The sequence below is a fragment of the Oryx dammah genome, unplaced genomic scaffold (assembly GCF_014754425.2).
Source record: "Oryx dammah isolate SB20612 unplaced genomic scaffold, SCBI_Odam_1.1 HiC_scaffold_11, whole genome shotgun sequence".
Classification (NCBI taxonomy): Eukaryota; Metazoa; Chordata; class Mammalia; order Artiodactyla; family Bovidae; genus Oryx; species Oryx dammah.
In genome coordinates this window covers 11386769-11410930 of record NW_024070195.1, presented here as the reverse complement: position 1 = coordinate 11410930, position 24162 = coordinate 11386769, and the positions used below count along the sequence as shown (strand labels likewise).

At 41.5% G+C, this 24162-nt stretch overlaps 1 protein-coding gene across 6 annotated transcripts in view; it reads left to right on the top strand.

The window, feature by feature from the left end:
• Window positions 1–24162, top strand: part of ATXN1 (ataxin 1) — a 412241-nt gene that overhangs the window by 268665 nt on the left and 119414 nt on the right. For all 6 annotated transcript variants that reach the window (XM_040249310.1, XM_040249304.1, XM_040249307.1 and 3 more), the window contains one exon: window positions 6149–6277. The gene's annotated coding sequence lies outside the window, so the exon portion shown is untranslated. The remainder of the gene's footprint in view (window positions 1–6148; window positions 6278–24162) is intronic.

Sequence of the window (24162 nt, the reverse complement as noted above, 5' to 3'; positions counted from 1 at the left end):
CTTTGTTTTTCTGGCAATGAGTTGTATGAGCCGCTTGTATATTTTGGAAATTAATCCTTTGTCAGTTGTTTCATTTGATATTATTTTCTCCCATTCTGAGGGTTGTCTTTTCACCTTGCTTGTAGTTTCCTTTCCTGTGCAAAAGCTTTTAAGTTTTATCAGGTCCCATTTGTTTACTTTTGTTTTTATTTCCGTTACTCTAGGAGGTGGGTCATAGAGGATCTTGCTTTGATTTACATCGTTGAGTGTTCTGCCTATGTTTTCCTCTAAGAGTTTTATAGTTTCTGGTCTTACGTTTAGGACTTTAATCCATTTTGAGTTTATCTTTGTGTGTGGTGTTAGGAAGTATTCTAATTTCATTCTTTTACATGTAGCTGTCCAGTTTTCCTAGCACCATTTATTGAAGAGGCTTCAATATTGAAGAGGTTTATTTTTGTACAGCTTTTGCACAGCAAAGGAAACTATAAGCAAGGTGAAAAGACAACTCTCAGAATAAGAGAAAATAATAGCAAGTGAAACAACTGACAAAGGATTAATTTCCAAAACTAATTGTATATTCTTTCCTCCTTTGTCAAAAATAAGGTACCCATAGGTGCCTGGGTTTATTTCTGGGCTTTCTGTCTTGTTCCATTGATCTATATTTCTGTTTTTGTGCCAGTACCATACTGTCTTGATGACTGTAGCTTTGTAGTTTAATCTGAAGTCAGAAAGGTTGATTCCTCCAGCTCCATTCTTCTTTCTCAAGACTGCTTTGGCTATTCAGGGTCTTCTGTGTTTCCATATGAATTGTGAAATTTTTTGTTGTAGTTCTTTGAAAAACATCATTGGTAATTTGATAGAGGTTGCATTGAATCCATAGATATCATTTGGTAGTATAGTCATTTTCACAATATTGATTCTTCCTACCCAGGAACATGGAATATTTCTCTATTTGTTTTATGTCTTCATTGATTTCTTTCACTAGTGTCTTACAATTTTCTGTGTACAGGTCTTTGGTCTCTTTAGGTAAGTTTATTCCTAGATATTTAATTCTTTTTGTTGCAGTGGTTAATGGGATTTATTCCTTAATTTCTCTTTCTGATTTTTCATTGTTAGTATATAGAAATGTAAGTGATTTCTGTGTATTAGTTTTGTATCCTGCAACTTTGCCAAATTCACTGATTAGCTCTAGTAATTTTCTGATTCTTTCTTTTGAGTTTTCTATGTACCGTATCATGTCATCTACAAACAGTGAGAGCTTTACTTCTTCTTTTCCAATCTGGATTCCTTTTCTTTTCCTTCTCTGATTGCTGTAGCTAGGACTTCCAGAACAACATTGAATAATAGTGGTGAAAGTGGACACCTTTCTTGTTCCTGATCTTGGGGGGAATGCTTTCAGTTTTTCACCACTGAGAATGTTTGCTGTAGGCTTATCATATGTGGCCTTTACTACATATGAGGTAGGTTCCTTCTATGCCCATTTTTTTAAAGAGATTTTATTGTAATTGGGTGCTGCATTTTGCCAAAGGCTTTTTCTGCATCTATTGAGATGATCATATGGTTTTTATCTTTCAGTTTCTTAATATGGTGTATCCCATTGACTGATTTGGATGTATTGAAGAATCCTTGCATTCCTGGAATAAACCCAACTTGATCATGATGTATGAGCTTTTTGATGTGTTGCTGAATTGTTTGCTAAAATTTCGTTGAGGATTTTTGCATCTATGTTCATCAGTGATATTGGCCTGTAGTTTTCTTATTGTGTGTTGTCTTTGGTTTTGGTATCAGAGTGATGGTGGCCTTGTAGAATGAGTTTGGAAGTGTTCCTTCCTCTGCAATTTTTGGAAAGAGTTTTAGAAGGATAGGCGTTAGTTCTTCTCTAAATGTTTGATAGAATTCTCATGTGAAGCCATCTGGTCCTGGACTTTTTTGGGGGGGGGAGATTTTTGATCACAGCTTCAATTTCAGTGTTTGTAATTGGAGTCATAATTTCTATTTCTTCCTGGTTCAGTCTGGGAAGATTGAACTTTTCTAAGAATCTGTCCATTTCTTCCAGGTTACCCATTTTATTGTCATATAGTTGTTCATAATAGTCTCTTATAATCCTTTGTATTTCTGCGTTGTCTCTTGTAACCTCTCCTTTTTCATTTCTAGTTTTGTTGATTTGATTCTTCTCTTTTTTTCTTGATGAGTCTGGCTAAAGGCTTGTCAATTTTGTTTGTCTTCTCAAAGAATCATTTTTTAGTTTTATTCATCTTTTCTATTGTTTCTTTCATTTGCTTTTCATTTATTTCTACTCAGATCTTTATGATTTCTTTCCTTCTACTGCTGCTGCTACTGCTGCTAAGTCGCTTCAGTCGTGTCCAACTCTGTGCGACCCCATAGACGGCAGCCCACCAGGCTCCGCCATCCCTGGGATTCTCCAGGCAAGAACACTGGAGTGGGTTGCCATTTCCTTCTCCAATGCATGAAAGTGAAAAGTGAAAGTGAAGTCACTCAGTTGTGTCTGACTCTTAGCAACCCCATGGACTGCAGCCCAGCAGGCTCCTCCGTCCATGGGATTTTCCAGGCAAGAGTGCTGGAGTGGGGTGCCGTTGCCTTCTCCGTTCCTTCTACTAATTTTGTTTTGTTTTTCTTTTTCTAGTTGTTTTAGGTATAAAGTTAGACTGTTCGATGTTTTGCTTGTTTCTTGAGGTAGGATTTTATCGCTATAAACTCTTAGGACTGCTTCTGCTGCATCCCATAGGTTTTTAGCTGTCATGTTTTCATTGTCATTTGTTTCTAGAAATTTTTTGATTTCCCTTTTGATTTCTTCAGTAACCTGTTGGTTATTTAGAAATGTGTTGTTTAATCTCCATGTGTTTGTGTTTCTCACAGTTTTTTTCTTACAATTGATATCTAGTCTCATAGCATTGTGGTCAGAGAAGATGCTTGATACAATTGCAATTTTCTTAAATTTACTGAGGTTTGATTTGTGACCCAAGATGTGGTCTATCCTGGAGAATGTTCCATGTGCACTTGAGAAGAAGGTGTTTTCTTCTGCATTTGGATGGAATGTCCTGAAGATATCAGTGAGATCCATCTCATATAATATATCATTTAAGATGTGTTTCCTTACTAATTTTCTGTTTTGATCTGTCCACTAGTGTGAGTGGGGAGTTAAAATCTCCTACTATTATTGTTTTACTGTCAATTTCTCCTTTTATGTCTGCTAGTGTTTGTCTTATGTATTGAGGTGCTCCTATGTTGGGTGCATAGATATTTGCAACTGTTCTGTCTTCCTTTTGGATTGATCCCTTGGTCATTATGTATTGTCCTTCCTTATCTCTTATAATCTTTATTTTAAGATTTATTTTGTCTGATACGAAGATTGCTACTTCAGCTTTCTTTTGCTTCCCATTTGCATGGAATATATTTTTCCATCCTTTCACTTTCAGTCTATATGTGTCTTTAGGTCTGAAGTGGGTTTCTTTTAGACAGCCTATATATGGGTCTTGTTTTTGTATCCATTCAACCAGGCTGTGTCTTTTGTTTGGAGCATTTAATCCATTTACATTTAAAGTAATTATTGATATATATGTTCCTATTGCCATTTTTTAAATTGTTTGGGGTTGATTTTATAGATCTTTTTGCTTCTCTTGTATTTCTTGACTATATAAGTCCCTTTAACATTTGTTGTAAAGTTGGTTTGGTGGTACTGACTGAATTTTCTTAACTTTTGCTTGTCTGAAAAGCTTTTTATTTCTCCATCAAGTTTGAATGAGATTATTGCTGGGTACTATAATCTTGGTTGTAGATTTTTCCCTTTCAATACTTTAAATGTATCCTGCCATTCCCTGCTGGCCTGCAGAGTTTCTGTTGAAAGATCAGCTGTTAAGCATATGGGATTTCCCTTGTATGTTGCTTGTTGCTTCTCCCTTGCTGCTTTTAATATTCTTTGTGTTTAGTCTTTGTTAGTTTGATTAGTATGTGTCTTGGTGTGTTTCTCCTTGGGTTTATGCTGTATGCGACTGTGTGCCTCTTGGATTTGATTAACTATTTTGTTTTCCATGTTGGGGAAATTTTCAACTATAATCTCTTCAAAAATTTTCTCAAACCCTTTGTTTTTCTCTTCTTCTTCTGGGACCCCTATAATTCAAATATTGGTGCATTTGATATTGTCCCAGAGGTCTCTGAGTCTATCCTTGGTTCTTTTCATTCTTTTTTTACTTTATTCTGCTCTTCAAATATTATTTTCACCATTTTATCTTCCAGCTCACTGATTCGTTCTTCTGCTTCAGATATTCTGCTATTGATTCCTTCCAGAGTATCTTTAATTTCAGTAATTGTGTTGTTTGTATGTTTATTCTTTAATTCTTCTAAGTCTTTGTTAATTGATTCTTGCATTTTCTCCATTTTGTTTTCAAGGTTTTTGATCATCTTTACTCTCGTTATTCTGACTTCCTTTTCCAGGTAGTTTGCCTATTTCCTCTTCATTTTCTTGGACTCCTGTGTTTCTACTTTGTTCCTTCATTTGTGTAGTATTTCTCTGCCTTTTCATTATTGTTTTTTTAACTTATTGTGTTTGAGGTCTCCTTTTCCCAGGCTTCAAGGTTGAATTCTTTCTTCCTTTTGTTTTCTGCCCTCTTAAGGTTGATCCATGGGTTTGTGTAAGCTTCGTGTAGGGTGAAATTTGTGCTGAGTTTTTGTTTGTTTGTTTTTCCTCTGATGGGCAAGGCTGCTGCTGCTGCTAAGTCTCTTCAGTCGTGTCCGACTCTGTGCGACCCCATAGACGGCAGCCCACCAGGCTCCCCCGTCCCTGGGGTTCTCCAGGCAAGAACACTGGAGTGGGTTGCCATTTCCTTCTCCAATGCATGAAAGCGAAAAGTGACAGTGGCAAGGCTGAGTGAGGTAGTAATCCTATCTGCTGATGATTGGGTTTGTATTTTTGTTTTGCTTGTTGTTTAGATGAGGTGTCCTGCACAGGGTGCTACTGTGGTTGGGTGATGCCCAGTCTTGTATTCAGGTGGTTTCCTTTGTGTGAGTTCTCACTATTTGATACCCCCTAGGCTTAGTTCTCTGGTTGTCTAGTGTCTTGGAGTCAGTGCCCCCACTCCAAAGTTCAGGGCTTGATCTCTCTCCAAAGACCAGCCTAGCTCCAATCTACCAAGAGGAATTTCACCTGAAATGAAAGGACCTTTACTTGAGTTCCAAAAACCAGTGCACAAGAACACAACGGAGATCTCTGACTCAGCAGATACTGGGTATTGCCTGTCACATGCACAGGCCTCCTTGGATTGCAACAGATGACTAGAGGGTCTGTCCTTGGCAGTGGTCAGCAGAACTCCACATACCACTTCTCTCATGTTATCCTTGGTGGGTGGAAATGGCAGACAGCCAAGTGGAAAATTTCACAGCCCTGCAAACATCAGCACACTACACACTGCAGACGAGCAGTGCAAGGGAGCTGGATGGTGTGGACCAAACAGTTATGTCCCGGGCACATGCCTGCCTTATTTCTTTTGGGCTCCTCTTCCTCTTCCCTCCCTGTTCCAAGGCTTTACTTTCTTTCTCCCTGAGATTCCAGACAGCTCTGTTTCCTGCTCTGTGAACCCCTTGACCGCTAGGTGGAAGGAGAAAGCTTTGGATGCTTGGGTGCACCAGCGATGGTTGATTGTGGGTGCCTTGCCAAAGCTGACTTTTATCTTCTGGCTCAGAGCTAAGCTACAGCCTTCTGACAGCGAATAATCCTTTGTGTTTACGGGGCGCCTTTCTTCTTGGGAACTTGGAGTGCCTTGCCAAAACATTCTTATTGATCTTCCCAACAACCTGGTGAGGTATGAAAATGGCAAAAGGTCATAGTCCGGGCACCCGCCTTTTTGCAAGAGCATCAACTTGGGTGGCTTATTTTGAGGCCATGTTGCAAGTTTGCATCTCAGCTGGGATTGCATCTGAAGTCTCCCAGAATTGGCTTCAACTTTGGGGTGGGGGTGGGGGAAACGCTTGGCTGCACCATGCCGTCTCCTGGGGCAAGAGCAAAAATATCGCATTTCCTTTTTAAGCAAAGTGTACTGGAAAATGGTCTTTGGTGAATTACCCATCAGTCTAATTGATCTTCATTTGTTGTGATAACAAGGGATTTGACGGAGTATTCAGCTTTTTATTTTTATTTTTTCTGTTCCCACGCTAGATACTTCTCTCTTCTCTGTGAAAGGAAGAAAGAACACACCTAGGCCCAGGAGCACTCCAGCTTCTTGTGGGAAGTCTCCATGGTGAAGTACAAGCTGGGGCTACCTGTGAACTGCGCACAGTGAATGTTGTAAGTTAACAAGAGTTGAATCTGCACTGGCTTGCCTTGCAACGGTTTGTGAATCACTGGATGCTTGAGCCAGGGTGCTGAAGACGTGTTAGCATTAGCTCTAGGTGATCCTCCAATTAATTTCTTCTTCTTCGTCCTTTTTATTTTTTTAGAGGAGGGGTTCTGTTGTTATTTGCTGTGAACTTGACTTTCTCAGCTTCTGTTGGGCACTGCTCATTCTCTCCTTCTGGAATAAAAGGGTGGAAGACAGTGATTATTTCAGCATAGAGCCAAGTTTATAGCAGCCTCTTTAAACCCGGCTCTGCAGTTCTTTTAGGTTAGTGGGTATAGGGTAAAACCTTTCAGGCTAAGGATTCCCAACCACGGAATCACACTCTGTCATTATTTTCTTTACATGGAGTTTTTGATTGGAAGGAAATATGTTTCTGGTGTTCAAAAATCTGAGGTATGCAAGCTAGTACAGTCAGCTCTTCAGGGTGCTTCTCTTGCTTAAAACTGGCTGATTTATTGGGTTTTGTCAGGCTACTGGGTTGGGATTTTGAGATGAGTGGTTCCTGCATTCAGCTGCTGGTCACCTTTCATGAGGAGGTATAGGATCCAGTAATTGAAGAGAAAGCACACTGTGGGCTTCCAGAAGCTTTAGTTTACCACAAAACTTAAGGGTTCGCTCAGCTCTGCTGCTTTCTGGAGATTTTACCTCATTGCTAGACCGTGTTATAAGAAAAAAATGCTTAGAGTTTTGTCCAGGAAAGAAGAAAACTACAGGAAATCCAGGCTGGCCTATGAACATATTACCTTCAAATTTTGGAACATGGAGCCATCTTTGACTAGGTTTTCTTTGTGTGTGGAAATATCTATTATATATATTTGTGCACACACATCTTTATATATTTGTGTGTGTGTATTAAATATAAATATATATATATATACACACGTGTGTGTTTGTGTATATATATATAAATAACTATGCATTAAGTTTTCAGTTTCTTAATAATTTGGTCAGTAAAGTTTTCCAGGCATTTATTACCTCTTTCTTCCAGTTGCATAAACAATTTTGAGAGAGCAAGGAGCAGTGATATGAGGGCATGTATCTGGGAGAAAAAGCATTTACTGTTGAAAAGAAAAATTTCCAGTGAAATTTTACTTCTTGGTTTTCTAAAAATTTGTATTAAATATGAATGTTTATCCATATTTCCCGAGGGTTAAATAGTCATATTAAAATAAGCTTATTGAACTCAAGGACTCCCAGTGCCTCAGGGTAAGTGGGTGATGGGGGATGCTGGTGTTTTCATGGATTATCATTTTGTACGTATGATCACATTGGTTCTGGTGGAAAGTACAGGGCTCCTAGAATTATTGACCTCAATTCTATTCCTGGTCCTAAGGTCAAGGTCAAGTAAGTTTGCAACCTTGGGCAAGTCACCGACCCCTGCGAATTGTTGGTTTATAAGTCTGTGTTGCTCTATGCTGCTTGTTTATTGATGAGTCTCCATCTTAGTTTGGGGTCCCCACAAGCAACAGAATCTTATTTAAAAAAAAAACAACCTCTTATTCTAAAAGCTTCTATCACTATTAAAGAATAATTTGGGGGGCCCTGTTAGGTCTGGGTGCTACTATAGCTGTATGCTTTTCTAGAAAGTATTTCCCAATCAGGTAGCCAACAGAATGCATGTCTGACGATGGTTTTTTAAGCATCTTTTAACCTAGGAAATAAGTATCTTACGGAAAAGTGCTGTAGGTTTCAGATTACATTTAAAAGAACAGTGCAGTAACTATAATCAAGATAGCTTTTGTTTCGAATCTGGTGGTGTGTGTTTTTGTTTTAAACCATTGCTTTGAACTGCTCATGTGATACTCTGTCAGACCTCAAACATTAAGTGAGGTTTTCAAAGACATTCTAGAGTGTAAACCTTAAGATGCCACAACTTAAAGTCATTTAAAAATCCTTCTGTAAATGGAAAGGGTTGAGCGAGAGGAAGAAAATGCTAAATTCTTTTGAACTCCAAAGGACTTTTTCTTCCAAATTGCATTCGCCTGGGGAGGTGGGGGAAGTCCCAGTTTTCTTAGTAAATTTTGAAGTTAGTAACCTTTTGCAGTCTTGCTATATTTTTACAGCACTGAGTTAATATTTTGTCCTTGTTTTGGTATCCTGGTGTCCCAAGGCCATGACATTATAATAGAGAAGGCAGGAGATTTTTCAAAGGACATGAGCTTGCATGTAGATGGGGTATGGTGGAGGGTAGATGAACGTGTTAGTAATAATCATGGCAGCCACTGGAATTAGTGGTGTCGATCTTTAGCAGCTTGTTGCCCCAGACTCACTACCTTTGTCATTCTCTGTTTGTCCCCATCACCCACCTGTCAAATGCCACTGTGGCTCTTGCGGATGGACTTGGCTCCTCAAAGTGTCTCAGACTGGCTCTAAGGTGTGGTATCTTGTACAGAGAGAAGAGGCAAGAAAACTGACCTAGGAGTTGGAAGACCTGGATTTTACCCGGGGTGCTGCAATTAACCCTACAGCCTTGAGGACCCATTTTATCTTGAGTAATATGAAAAGGTTGAGTGTAGTGAGCTCTGATGATTCTTCTAAAGACTCTAACATTGCTTCAAATATCAGCTTTGGATGAGGCAGGCTGGATGGTCACTTTCCCTTGTTTGGCCTCTAAGAGTCAGTGATCTGGCACAACTTCAGTTTATTGATCCAAGAGCATTTAAAACAGTGAGCACAGTCTTGTGGTTAAAAAACCAAAAAAAGAGTTATTGTGTGTGTCACCACGACACTACCCTTTGCAGAGGACCCTCCCAGGGACCATGTGACAGTCGAAAGGTGTTCACTTGAGCACTTTTTCTGAGAATGCAGTTTTAGTCATTTAAATTTAGGATCCATACTCATTGGTCTTTTTGAAAATTAAATATGAGCCACTTTTGAAATTTAACTTTTTGAAAAATAATCCACCTCTGTTCTCAAATATTACTTAGTATATAAGCCAGGAGGCCATGATCTGTAATTCTCTCCTGAGCTGCTCTGCTTTCTTGAGTAGATCTTCTCCAGCTGCCTCTTTTAAGCAGCCTTCCCCGACCTATATAATGCAGCACCCTGTCCCTCTGTGTCCTCTAGCCCAGGGGGCCCCCAACTCCAGGATCTAATCCTGATGATCTGAGGTGGAGCTGAGGTGGTAATAATATGAATAAAGTGCACAGTACATATTGGAGAAGGAAATGGCAACCCACTCTAGTATTCTTGCCTGGAGAATTGCAGGGACAGAGGAGCCTGGTGGGCTGCCGTCTATGGGGTTGCACCGAGTCGGACACGACTGAAGAGACTTAGCGGCAGCAGCCGCCCAGTAAATGCAATGTGCTTGAATCATCCTCAGACCATCTCCCACCCCCTCCCCGATCTGTGGAAAAATTTTTTTCCACGAACTGGTCCCTGATGCCACCAAGGTTGGGGACTGCTTCTGTAGCCTACTTTCTTTTTTTTTTCTTTTAAGCACCTTACATTTTATACTTGCATTTGTTAATTGCACCATCTCCTCAACTAGACTGTAAGATCCATGAAAACAGGAATGTTGTTCTTCTTATTTTCCTGGTGAATCCATAACGCCTAAAGGTGGCTTGTCCTATAGTGGGTACTCAGTAAATATTTGTTGAGCAACTAAGGACAGAGTGAGCCTGTGCCTGGGTTTCTCCTGTGTGCGCCTAAGCCATTCAGAAAAGAACCCAAAATGTGGTTCTTATGCTAACGGCTTCAATCTGATAGTAGTTTGGTCAGGCAGAGGCTGACATGCAAAAAACTAGCTCACTGTCTTTTCCTTAGAAGCAGACGTCAAATGTTTACAATGTATATAAGTCAGTGTGGGAAAGGAAGCTGTTTGTTTTTAAAAAAAGGCTTCACAGAACTATCAATAGTGTTTGGGGATTTTCTGATACTTAGATTCTGCCCGATATGTGTTTCCTCTCCTCTTCCATTTGAGTGGTTTGCTTTATGGGTGTTTGTGAGCAGCCTCCCCTGCATTCTGTGAAAGATGGGGTGTTGAGTTTTATAATCCCATTATTTTATCACCTTTCATGTTTCCTTGATTTCCAAAGTGAGAGACAGACTTGGCGTGGCCGGTCTACCTAGAAACTCACCATTTACTGAATAGCGTCATTTTCATTTTCTTTCCTTTTGAGAGATGCATACTTTGGAATGAAAGAATAGTGAACTGATACAAATTGAGTCCATCCAATGTCTCTCTGGTGGGAAGGGAGAAATCAACAATCACTTTCTTAAGGAGGCATCGTCTTCTGTGGCTTTTGAGGATAGTAGGTATCAAGGTTTCTTGAAGTTTTTGTTTATCAACCCCCTTTTCAGAGTGCAGGAGTTACATTATTCCTGGGAAGAAATGGAAAGACTAAAATAAACACCTCTGTGCCTATTTAGACAGCATTATGCTGTCTTTATAAGCTTTGAAAAATGGGAACTGAATTTCTCGTCTCCAGAGTGAGAGAATTACACATACACACTCTAATCAGAGCGATTTGGGAATTTCCCTATGTGTCTGTCAATTTGTACCTTTTAGATTTGCCATCTGTGATACCAATTTTTTTTTATGATCTCTAGTGCTATCATAGGAAAAAAAAACTGAAGTCGATAAAAGGGATCACAAGGGAAGAGATTTTATTATTAGATAAATGAGGGGAAAGCCTCATTTTTAAAAATTCTTTGCTTATAATGACTCTACCAGTTGATCTGCGTGTTATAAAGGCAAAGAGGCTCTCATACTTCATGCAAGCACTCTGGGTGTTCTTTATGCAGCCTCAAGTCTTCTAGAGTTTTCTCTTCCACCCATTTCTTTCCCTTTCCCTAACCTCCTCCAGTTGCTTCTTCTAGATGGCCTCACCCATGCCTGCCCATTGCTGCCTTGCAGAGGGTGGCAGTTGGGGGGCTTTGCATGAGCTGCTGAGAATTGATGTCAGCCCTATTTCCTGAGTTGCTTGGCCGAGGGCAGCCCATCCCAGGCACACCTGTTTTCCTCAACATCGTCTTCCCCACCTGCTTGGCCTACTTGCGTTAGCATCTCAGAGAGGAAAAGAGAACTACCCAGAGTGCTCAGCTGTTGCGGCAGGAAAAACGTTCATGTATCTTCTGCAGTGTTTTATCCTGTAAAGGAACGTGTCCACAGCCTGGTCAGATCGCTTTCTAACAGCGTAGTGCTGAAGTAAAAAGGTTTTATGTTCTATTTACTGTTTCGAATTCACTGACTGGATCCTATTTATGAAAAGACTGGTGTGCTCAGGCCTGTGAGGGAGGCAGGGGTGAGTCATCTGTATTCACTGCCCTCTGGGATTTTCCCTCCCACTGCGCTGGTCAGTGCTGGTCAGCACAGAGTCAGTGTTCCAAAGCGAGTGTGAGTATGATTCCTGAGACTTGGGTTTTCAGAGAAGGAAGGATTCACAGACAGCTGAGCATCTGAATTCGGCCTTGAAACGGGGATTGGATTTCAACCCCATATATGTGTGTGTTTTGAGAAGGTGACAGAGCGAGAGAAGATAACACAAGTCTTTTTAACTGCTGCTTCACCTGGGCAGGTGAGACCTCAGAAGCATCTCTCCATGAGGACTGATGTGCCATCACCGCTGATCCAGACATGGAGTAGGGGCTTAGGGCACGTGGGACCCATTCCTCTTCAGAGTCATTTTATGTATTTATAAGCAATAGCTAAAGCAAGAATTTGGGTCACTTAAAGAAGCAGTATCTCCCCAACCTGTGTAAAATGTAGTGTTTTCAACTGAACTTCAGGCTGAAACCACACCCAGGACTAAAACTGTATTTCTCAAGTGGAGTGCCTTTGAAGCGCTCACTGTGGAAGAATCTGTGTACACCGAAGGCAGGGCGAGGATGCCTGGATGGGGGTGATGCCCAGGACGGGGAATCTTAAGGCACTGCAAATTCTTCCAGACAGAGATCAAATCTTTCTCCTACTCAGTAACACGGAGACCGATCAGCTCTACCACCTTTGTTATAAATACGTATGAATATGATGGTCATGTATAAATATGACCAATGTATGTCTTTCTCTCCAAGTATATCATATCATAGTAGTATTTTCATTCTTCCTCTTTTTTTTCCTTTTTGTTTTCTTAGAGGAAAGAGTGAGGCACAGATAGGGACTAAATGACATCGTTTATGTCATAAAGCCAAAACAAAATCTGATGGTTCTTACCAGCATACATATCAATTCTGGGGACAGATGTATAAAGACAAATGAATAATTTCACTCTTTTAATTTCCCACATTTTTAACATTTGTGAAACAATCTTTTTTTTAAGAAAATCATTTATCCCTTCCTCCCTCAACATTTCATATTAAATTTCCAGTGCTAGCTATGTAATAAATGATGGTAGGTTGACTTGTAAAGTGAAAGAATGAATCCATCTTCTCTGTGTCCTGAGGATTTTGTTAACCTTTTGCAGACCCCTGAATAAGAATGTTATATAATTCAAAAAAAAAAAAGTCTTTTCCAACAAGTATAAGCTGCTTTTAAGGTGAGATAGTAAAATTAGCTGTTTGACATCTGTGTTGGAGGATGTTAGTGTCTCAGTGTCAGTTCTCCTATTTTTTAAGATATTTATTTGGCTTTGCTGGGTCTTAGTTGCATCCAGCGTGATCTTTAGTTGCAGCATGTGGGATCTAGTTCCCTGACCAGGGGTTCAATGCAGGTTCAACCTGAGCCCCCTGCATTGGGAGTGCAGAGTCTTAGCCAATGGACCACCAGGGAAGTCCCCAGTTTTCTATTTGTGCTTCTGTTCTGAAACTACTTCCTTAAGTAGACTCCCCCAAAGTAGAAACCTTAATGGGATACAAATGGCGACCTCCTTCAGAATCTTTTTATTTCCAAAACTCAATTAAGTTCTAGTCATGCTCTTTGGACTCTTCAGTATCTTATTCCACCTCTAACTCGCACATCTTTCTCAATACCTTTATCACACATCTTATGACCTTCTGGCCACAAGTGTCTAGCATTAGGACTTGTCCATAGTGCCAACAGAATTCACTGCTTGAGACCCCTACACAGGTAGATGCCACGCTACATCTTTCATTCTGGACATAAGCCATCCTCACATCGGGACGTCGATGTTTTGCATATTTGGAAATGAAAATGCTCTTGCTAAAATTATTTTCTAAAAATTTTGTATTAGGTGGCTCTTCACTTCATTTTTCTTTTTTCCCCCGTAGCCTTTGCAGCTTGCATACAACTGAAAAATTGTAATTTCTCCAGGGCTAACATCCAAGACTTTGATAGGCAGTCTTAATGCCTGGGCCTCCTATGAGTTGCTGCCCATTCTAAGCATCATAAGACTTACCTTGCAGAACAAAGAGAACTGGACCCAAAGATCGTCCCCTTCTTCTGACCTGGCAAGCTCTTCTTTCCCAGTGCCCTTTGTCTTTTCCTCTTTGTTCTCCAAGAAAAGGGAGGGATGAGATTAGGATGCTATTGTTCAGAACGGGGACAGCTATTGCTTGTACAAACAGACTTTTCCTTTCCCTTTCTTTGGCAACTTCAGTTGTTCTGCCTGTTTCTGGCTCTCCTTCTGCTGTGAACAACCTTTCTCCCTCGCCCCACTTTCAGGAGACTAATAAATTAAATATACAAGTGTCAGTTGGTTCCTGTGAATCTACCAGCTCACATAATTTCAGACAGTCATTCAGCCTCTATCTTCAGTGAGGTTTTTGCCCTTTCTCTGTCACCACCACATCAAGCACGTGTGTAGATTAAGGGTAGTATGTCAAGGTGAGAGCTCTCTGCTGGGTTATGTTAGTCCATCACTCCTTTAGTGGAGCAGATTAGCTGCAAATTGGTATCTTGTTGCTGTCATTGGAGTTTGCAGTCCAGGTCCCCAGCTCTGCTGGTGATCTATTTCTGAGTCCCAGCAATGACGCCAGTTGTCCTGGCAACCTGCTGGCTGGCGCATCCGTAAAGGCCAGCAGAGGAATGGACGAGGGTGGCCTCCAGAGGGTTGGAAGGGAGTTGGCAGTCACCTTGCTCAAAGAGGATTTTCCATTTCCTCCATCTGGGCCGGCCTCCAGGAAGAAGATGTCCGTATCATGGAAGTGTCACCTGGGGCTGTGAACCACATGGTCTTTCTCGTCCAGATAGCATCCCGTGGAGAATAACAAACTGATTAGTGGCTGATCTAGGCAGAGTGTGGGGACTGCCAGAGCAGGGTCCTAGGTGATCTCAGGACGTTAGATGGTATCCGTTTTTCTTGTGAATCGGGTTAACGTTCCTGTTGTTCATCAGCACTGGTGTTTGGAGTTGGGGACATGGGTAGATGTTTGGGCAGAGTCAGAGGTCAAGAGAGGAGAGTTGAAGGGAAACACCACAGTGGATCTTGACTCCTTGTCCTGTTGACAGGTCTGGCCTAAAAACAGTAAAGTGTAACTAGAGCTCTCTGACTGGGCTCCAGTAATTATCTGTATTCGCAGCATTGCAAAGGAGCACCCCTTGTCCTCTTCTCTTTAATTCCTCTCCTCCTCCCTTGATGTCAAGTTGAATTGGCACTAAATGACTTGCCCCTCCCTCCTGATTTGGATCCAAAAGAACACAGAAGCTTTCTATCTTAAAGTCCCTCACTTAGTTGGCCTTGCCTTGATTGAGTCTAAAATTGGGCAGTCAATTGGCAGCGGATGTCTTGGGGATTGCATGTTACAACCATTTCATCAGAGAAGCCCCTGGCCAGTGCCATCTGTTTCTGTTGGCATGGAAATGTCAGGATATGTTTCTCTCTCTCTCTCTCTCTATCACACACACACACACACACACACACACACATACATACACAATATGTTTTCACACACACAAGTTACACACATACATGATATGTTTCACACACACATGATATGTTACACACACACGATATGTTTCACACACACACACACACACAAAGCAAAGGAGGGTCTACCTGCAAAATTTGGGTGCTGAGGAGCAAGGGAATCTGGTGAAAGAGATATCCCCAAAACAGTTGAAACCCACAAATGACATAAAATATTATTAGTACCTTTCATTACTTAAAGAATTTTTTTGTATTCACAGAGGCCTTTTAGTATTTGCTGAGATAATAGCACGTACCTGTGTCTTCAGGGTGGGGAAGCCAGTTAGGGTGTAACCAGATATTTCTAGCACATTTTACTGTTTGCTGTTTGCATGCTTAGTTTCATCCAGCTCTTTGCAACCCCATGGGGTATAGCCCTCCAGGCTCCTCTGTCCATGGGATTTTCCAGGCAAGAGGACTTGTGTGGGTTGCCATTTCCTTCTCCAAGGAATCTTCCTGGACCAGGGATTGAACCTGGGTCTGCTGCATTGGCAGGCAGATTCTTTACCACTGAGCCACCTGGGAAGCCCAGCACATTTATACTCAACATATATAAATGCCCCCTTTCATAGCTAGAATAAGGATAAATGTTGAAGATCTGGAACTGAAATTAACAGAAATACTATTTGAAGGAAAGAAGAAACTCCACGGGAGTTGATTGTACTTTCAGAGAATCCTATGTTTCCAAGATGTTTCTTGAATAAATCAGTTTTGTTTAACAAGCATGTGGTGTGCTCAACCAGGTCATTATTTTAAGTTGTTGAAAGGGTTTAAATTCTCAAAGACACTGTGTGCTTCTCAAACGATAAATACCTCTTAGGTGCATTTTGATACAATGGAGAAACAAGGTTGATTTTTTTTTTTAAAGTATCATTGTGTAACTCTTAATTCAATATCTGATGCTAAATAGTCATCATTCTTCATGGTACACAGGCAATGAAATCAGCTCTCTCATATTGATATGAATAATAGATACAGACTGTGAATCACATTAAAGTTGGAAGATTAAAATCCTTCTCTAGGTTGGTTGCTTTTTTAAAAGAAATCTGGAGAAGCAGATGAGAGCCCAATTAGGACTCATGAGCTTCATGCTCCTTTTTTTTTTTTCACAACCTATCTAGATATACAGTAATTGGAAGCACACCTAATACAGAAAGACTGGGTTATCTCTCCCTCTTGAATTTGTTGTCAGTCACACAGAGGTAGGTGTGAATCTAAATATTAATAACTCAAGGAGAAGATGGGGATGCCCGGGGCTTGGTGCAGAAGCATCAGACTAAGGATGGACACCTGGGTCTTTCCCTTCCACCCCTGTGAGACCCAGGGCAAGCCACTTTCTTTCTCTGTGCTCCTATTCCCATTTCTTCCAAAGGACGGTAGTTCTTTATTCCATTGGACAGCATCAGATTTAAAGGTATTCATCCAACTAAGGACTTCTGGACTCACAAGTATAGTGTTAGTCACTCAGTTCTGTCTGACTCTTTGTAATCCCGTGGACTGTGTACCTTGCCAGGCTCCTCTGTCCATGGAGTTCTCCAGGCTTGAATACTGAAGTGGGTTGCCATTCCCTTCTCCAGGGGATCTTCCTGACCCACAGATCAAACCCAGGTCTCCTGCATTGCAGGCAGATTCGTTGCCATCTGAGCTACAGGGACTCATACCTGGATTCAAATCCTAGATCTGCTGCTCAATAGCTGTGTGTGTCCCTGAGGAAACTGCCCAGCTTCTCTGAGTCTTACTTACCTCATCTGTAAAATAGGGCTGGTCATACCTATGCCACAGAATTGTTGAGAGAACTGAATGAGATAATGTGTGCTAAATATTAGCCCAGAGATTGCTCCCTAGTAACCATGGCAGCTATAATGCTGTTTTGATAATAAATTGCACAGAACAAAATTTATCGTGATGTGTTGCTGAAACAAACAGGTGAACAGAACAGGTGAACCATTGAAACTTGCTAGTCTCTTGGTTGTGGAGATGTTTCCTCTGTAATGGGAATTGTCATTAACTGTCAGTGTCTGCATTGCCGGTGAAGTCAGTTATGTCTTGTCAAAGTCTTCTGCTTCTTTGACATATATAGTAGAGTAATTATGATGGTGAAGGTGGTAGCATTTATCAGAATTATCCATGTGCATAGTCTAAGGGGCCTTGGTATTTTAGGTAAATTTTTTAGCATTAGTCAAACTGAAAGGCACAGTGAGTTTGGAAGAGATACTAGTCTTGTCTCTAAAAAGAGTAGGGAGATTCCCAAAAGCTATTGATATGAGGGGAACTCTGAGAAAGAAAAACTACAGTATTTTGATGTAGCCACCATGTCTAGGTAGAGATAGGTGAAAATTACCTGGGCTAATTCTTTGACATTACAGACAGAATAAGTCAGAAGATGGAGGTATACATTCCTGTATCTTCTTCCAGCAAATATTTACCTGGTGTGTGCGCTAAGGAAAGCTTCCACAACAGCTAAAAAAGCTTCCAGTCACTGGAAAGAGAGGTGAGAAGATAGGCAATTCCTATCTTTTAGTGGTACCCAGAGGGTGCTATGGACGTAGACCAATGTGGCATCTTCTGGGCTCAGAGAAGCCTCCATCCCTAGACCTGACGAACTGACAGATGTTAACTCGGAAACAAAGTGGGTATATCATTTGGCAAACATATGTAACAAGCCACCCCAACGTATAATGACTTGAGACACCAAACATGTATTGTGAGCCAGCCGGGCTATTCTGTCTAGGCTGGGTAGCTTGACTAGGACTGGTTGGTCCATGATGACCTCCCTCTTATGTCCAGCTGTTGTAAGGCTGGTTGGGGGGGCAAGACTGTCCACTGGGACAGCTCGTCCCTGCTTCACATGGTCACTCATCCTCCAGGCAGCTCGTCTGAGCTTTCATATCGTGGTCTCAGAGAGCAGCAAGAGAGGACAAAGTCCAGCACACAAGTGCTTTTAAACCTCTCCTTGGAAAATCTTTGCTAATCTCCCTGTGGCCAAAGCAAGTCATCTAATAAGTTCAGATTCGAGGGATAGGGGAAGCATGGGCATTAACTTTGGTTGATTGCATGGGGGACACTGTGTGCCAGGCTCAGAGATGGGAGAGCATGTGCCATCTTGGAAAAGTGTACAGAGTCCAGAATGTCTAGAGCAAAGCAGGGGAGAAGCGGCAAGGGACGGGCCAGATCACCAAGAGCTTCTTCTCAGGAAGCTCTGCGGAGGAGTTTGAAATCTATGTTAAAGACAGGAGAGGAGTCCTTGAAAGATTTGTCCTAGAATGTGGACATAATCAATTTCATATGTAAAAACATGGGTGATGGCAAATGCCTAAAAGCATTTGTCAGCCTAGACAGTTTGGGGAAGTTTCCAAACTTTCTAATCCCAACCTAGACATCCCAGGGATTGCTGGAGAAGACAGAAACGCTGCAGTTGAGAGGTGCTTCCAAGTTGACATATGCTCTCTAAGCAGAGACCAGAAAAGAGGATGCAGAGCCTCCTGGCGGGTCAGGAAGCTCAGAGGCTCAGGTGATGGGCAGTGTCTCGGTGAGGTCTGCCAGGAGGGCCCGGAACCTGTGAAGGGGGTTGGACCTTGCGGGCAGTGTTCATCGCATCTCTTCCTGATGGGATCCTGCCCGGCCTCTGATGGGTTACTGATGGGTTGATTGAAAGACTCATTAAAAAAATGTCTTTGCCTGGTAGGTGATGTTACAGCGTCACCCCAGCTGAAGACTCTTCTTGCCAACTGGTTTCCCTGTTACCTCAAAATAGGCAGTATGTTCCAGGGGCTCTCAGACCCCCTAAAAAATCCTTCTCTATCCTTGGATGGGACCAGGGCTCACTCATTAATTTTAAGAACTGACCTTTTAACTATGCTATTCAGTGACACTCTTTAAAAATACTAAAATAGAAGTGACTGTTTCATTTCACTAAATTCAAGTCACCGAGACCGAGAACTTGTGGTTTTCACCGGGCCGTTTGGGACCCAGTTTGTTGTCACCGAAACTGTGTCATATCGGGCAGGAGTTGGCACGATCCTGTTCAGGCCTGGAGGTTATAGCTCCAATGTGGAAAGTACTATCTTTTATAGATTAAAAAAAAAAGAGAGAGGCAGGGGACACCTAAATGTGCATTAAGCAGATAATAATTTGCCATGTTTTCTTTTTAGTTTTCCAGTAAAAAAGGGAAGTACAGAAGAGCGTGGATAGGGTGGTGTAGGCTGCAGTCGGGGGGGCCTCTGAGTTCTACTCTTTGCCCTTGAGGGACACCTTCCCTGACCGTCACACTGACAGCGAGTGAAAATCAAGGGAAGAGAGGACGACGAGGCAAGGAGGACTGAAAGCCCAGAGCCCGGTACTCCGGGAGCAGGCGGGCCGCTGTTGTAGCTCAGAGTCCTATATTTTCTCCACTTAGAGAGTTTCAGAACCAACCTCTGGTGAGGATCTTTAATGGTATTAGCTCTTTATTTTGTGCTCACTGATACAAGTGTTGGGTAACCACCGAAGTCAATTGAGGGGACAGCTTTGCCCCTTTGGGACTGGAGACTTTGCCCTTGTGCTTGGCAGGCCTGATCTCCAGGCACTGCTACTTGAATGGGACACCTTTTCAAACAGGAGAGGGTTTCAGAAACTCCGATGCAGGGTCAGAGGCAATAGAGGCATTTGTTTGTTCCTGAGAAACAGCTAGCATTTTAAACGTTTTTAGCAGAATGTCTCAAACAATTATGTAAAGGAAGGGAACCTCAGAATTTAAAATGTCCCAATGGGGTGAGCTTCACTGTTCTGTGAAATGGAAATGAAAATGTGGTGTGTTGGAGGATTCTTTATATGTAATATATAAATACATATAAAATCTATTTATTTGGCTGTGCCGGATCTTTGTTGTGGCATGTGAACTCTTAGCTGCACCCTGTGGGATCCCTGACTAGGGATTGAACCCAGGCCCCCTGCATTGGGAGTGTGGAGTCTTAGCCACTGGACCACCAGAAAAGTCCCACTGGGGAATTCTCGAGTCTACTTACTTGCTTTACTGGAGGATCACAGGACAAACACTGACTGACTGTATCTGATCCTGAGAGGAAGACATGATTCCTGTGCTCAGCCTGGTGACGTCACAGAGCCTAGAACGATGCCAGGTGAGGGAGGGAGCCCAGCCGTGTGGATCAAGGAAGGTCCAACTCCTGTATTCTTTCAGTACAAGCAGGACCTTCTAGGAGGTTTGTCATGAAATATTAATCAAAATAATATATATCTCTTACAGATACCTATTCAGTCTGTCCGAGCATGCGCAGCGTATGGAGGAGGAAAATAGAATCTTATTTTTAAAGCGGGGTGAAGATGGCAGTGTGTTTGCTGCCACCTGTGTGTTATTTCACAGATTTTGTCAGCTTATTTCCTCACCCACCTGTGCTTTCTCCAGTACCTTAAGCAATGTAACAAGGCTAGGAATCCACCAGGGACATGGGTACACAATTAAAATGAACGCTGATCAAAACCACCTCCTGTTGTAGACTTTTTGAGAAGTTTTAATAATATTGCTGAAGTCTGAACAGGTGGAACTTTCTTTGAAGCTCCTTGATGAATATCCAGAGGTAGTCACTGTCAGCTAAGCAGGTGTGGAGGCTGGGATGCCTGATAAGTATTCTGAGTGTCTTACAATGGGAGACAGGCTATCCCGTTCAGAATACGGTTGCTTCTCTCCATTTTAGGAAATCACAGTAGATTCTTTCTCTCTGTCTCTCCCTCTCTCAAACACAAACATACATAGACACCTATTCCCCTGGTATGCTCTACTGAAGGCAGACCAGCTACAGAGGGGTGGGATGACTCCAGAGAGTATGGCAGCCTTCATACAGCTAACTTTCTGGGCCCAGATTCTAGAATAACGGGCATAAGGTTAAAGCCCTTCTGATCCGGTCTCTTATCTCTTACACCGTTCACAGATCTGGATTTGTTGCACCTAACCTCTTCGTTGCAGCCGACTCAGAAATGCAGAGCTCTGAAGCCTATGTATTTACTTATTTCATCTCAATCTTAGATTTGCTGGCTGTACTTCAGTTCACAAAATTGAAAACTCCAAATTAGTTTCCATGATGAAATATGGGGCCAGAGTTGAAAATTGTTTAGCAGAAGCCACATTTGATCTTTGGATAAAACTCCATCCGGGTTCTGCCTTGGGACATTTTGCATTGCTGGGAGCCTTTTCAGACAGAAAGGAGAGAGACAGGATGAGAAAGCAGAGCTAGGTGTCCGTGAACACCTGTGTCAAAAGGTCATAGGTGGCATGGGGAGAATTTCCAAGTAACACCGCTGGATTTCAGCGGTTCCTGCGGACCTGTGGCTTTCACTGTCTGGACTCCCTCCTCTGTGTTGGACCTCATCTCTCTCTCTCCCAGATGCCTCCAATCAGTTCATGCACCTTGACTGATCTGGGGAAAAACAGTCTGGTAACAACATATTAAGCTGATAGGGACCTCAGCCAGAATAGTCACACTTTACAAAAGCTCAGGGATTCAGGATTGAAATTTTTTAACGGTGGAATTTCAGCTGATTGTGGAGGAGATCCTTTAGGTGTCATTTTTTCTGATTGTGGAGGAGATCCTTTAGGTGTCATTTTTTCAAACATATTAGGAAGCAAGCACCTGCCCATTTAGTCAATACATGCTATCCATTCTTGTCTTCTGTGCTATAAATTTCCATGTATAATAACTGATGGCAATCTTCATAATACTCTTAAGAACTTTGCATATAAATTTCAAAGCTATGATATGTTTCACCAACTTTCTTTTGTTCCCAGTTTTTAAAAATAGTGATTAAAATACAACACAATTTACCATCTTAACCATTTTTGGATTTTTTGTTGTTGTGTACATTAAAAAAATTTTGTTTAATGTTTTGTATTGGGGTGTCCCTGACTAATCATGTTGTGATAATTGCAGGTGAACAGTGAAGGGACACAGCCATGCGTATCGTCTTAACCATTTTTAAGTGTACAGTGCCGTGGCATAAAGTACATTAGGATTGTCATGAAACCATCACCACCATCCCAGAATGCTTTTCACCTTGCAAAATGGAAACTCTTTACCATCAAACACTAACTCTGCATTCTCCCTTCTCCCAGCCGCTGGCAAGCACCATTCTGCCTTCTGTCTTCTCTGTACCTCACACAAGTGGAATCCTACAGAGCCTGTCTTTTTATGACTAATTTACTTCATCTTGCATAATGCCCTCAAGGTTCATCCATGTTGGGGGCATGTGTCAGAACCTTTTTCCTTTTTAAGGATGGATAACATTCTACTGAACATATAGAATATATATAGTCTGCTGAATATATATTAAATTTATTCATCCACTGATGGACCCTTGGGTTGCTTCCAACCTCTTGGCTATTTTGCATAATGCTGCTCTGAACATGGGTGTGCAAATATCTGTTCAGGACACTTCGCCACCTTTCTTTTATGTGCTTGCTACATATAATTGCTTGAAGAAGCCATGCACCTACCCTTGATGACTCTTTTTCACTGAATAGAAAAAGATGCCCAGGAGTGTTACCTGAATTATCTTTTTCATGCCCAGGAGTGTTACCTGAAGTATCTTCTCTGCTAAATGTCACCTGATACTTAAAATGCCATTAATAGCAGTTCAACCCTGGTGCCTCATATAATAAAGAATCTGCTTGCAATGCCGGAGACCTGGGTTTGATCACTGGGAGAGGAATCTCCTCTGGAGACAGGAATGGCAACCCACTCCAGTCTTCTTGCTGGAGAATCCCATGAACTGAGGAGCCTGGTGGCCTACAGTCCATGGGGTTGCAAGGAGTCAGACACAACTGCATGACTAACACGTTCGTGTATTTGTTCTTCCAGAATTGAGCAAAGCCTTCTACTTGTTTTCCTTAAAAATGCAAATAACCCTGGGACAGAAGCTACAGATAAGATTTTTAGCACTTGGTGTGAATTAATCAGATCTTATCTTAGAAGCCTTGTCTGTCCCTCTCCCTAGTTCTTAACTGTTGGTTCACTAGCAACTCACAGCCCAGGGATAACATGCACTCCCTTAAGGTATGTCCCCCTTCATCAGATGATGGTTATTACCTTGTAAATGAATCTATCCTAAACTAAATTATGACTTTAGGCTCTAGCCTCAGAGTCTGTTAGTTCTCAGCGACGTTACTATCAAAGCTAATAGATTATCATTTGGGTTTATATTGTTGTCATGTTATGCTAACAGTGACATTAAAGGTTAAAGGTGTTTCCTGTAACAGATTTCAAGATGAAATTGTGATTATTGGTACGGTTCCCTATTTGGTAGTTAAACAGAGTTAAAGATTTGTTGGTCACTAGATTGAAACAAATTGGATATCTTTACCAAGAACATAATTATAGGATTCATAGGATTCACTTTATAAGGAACAGAAAAAAACAGGAATAAGTGAAATCTTCAGACAATCTTTTTAGTCTTCTTTTTAGACCATAGTTTGGCTTTTTCCTCTGTTAAACATTTGGACAGAGTTGTTAGCAGGTAATAAAGTTTAAAGTCAACTGTTTTTAAGACATATCCCCTTCTGGCGCTCTCGTATTCCTACTTTAATGCAGTTGAAATGAAAGTTGCAGAAAGGATAATAGCAATATGCCTAAATACTGAACTACAGTAAATAGCTATAGTGAATTTATGCCCATAGAAAGGAAGAATTTGAAACAGATGGCTTTTGGTTAAAGGTATTTCCTGTAACAGATTTCAAGATGAAATTGTTAGTTTAGCAAAGATGATTAAGTCTTTAGAAACACTGTTGCTGGAGCACCGGTTTTTTTTAAAGGATTCCTCCCCACCATAAGGACGACCACCACCACCACCACCACTCCCTCCTCTGTATGTAAAAGCAGCTTTGAAGGATAAGAAAACTGAATCCGTCGTTGGTGATTGGCTCGTGCATCCCTCTGGTTTGTGGATGGGGAACCCGGTTCAGTTGTAAAACAACTCAGTCAAGCTAATTCCTGGTCGTGTTGCTACATTATCTTCATAAATAATTTGCATCGTGGGGTGTTTCT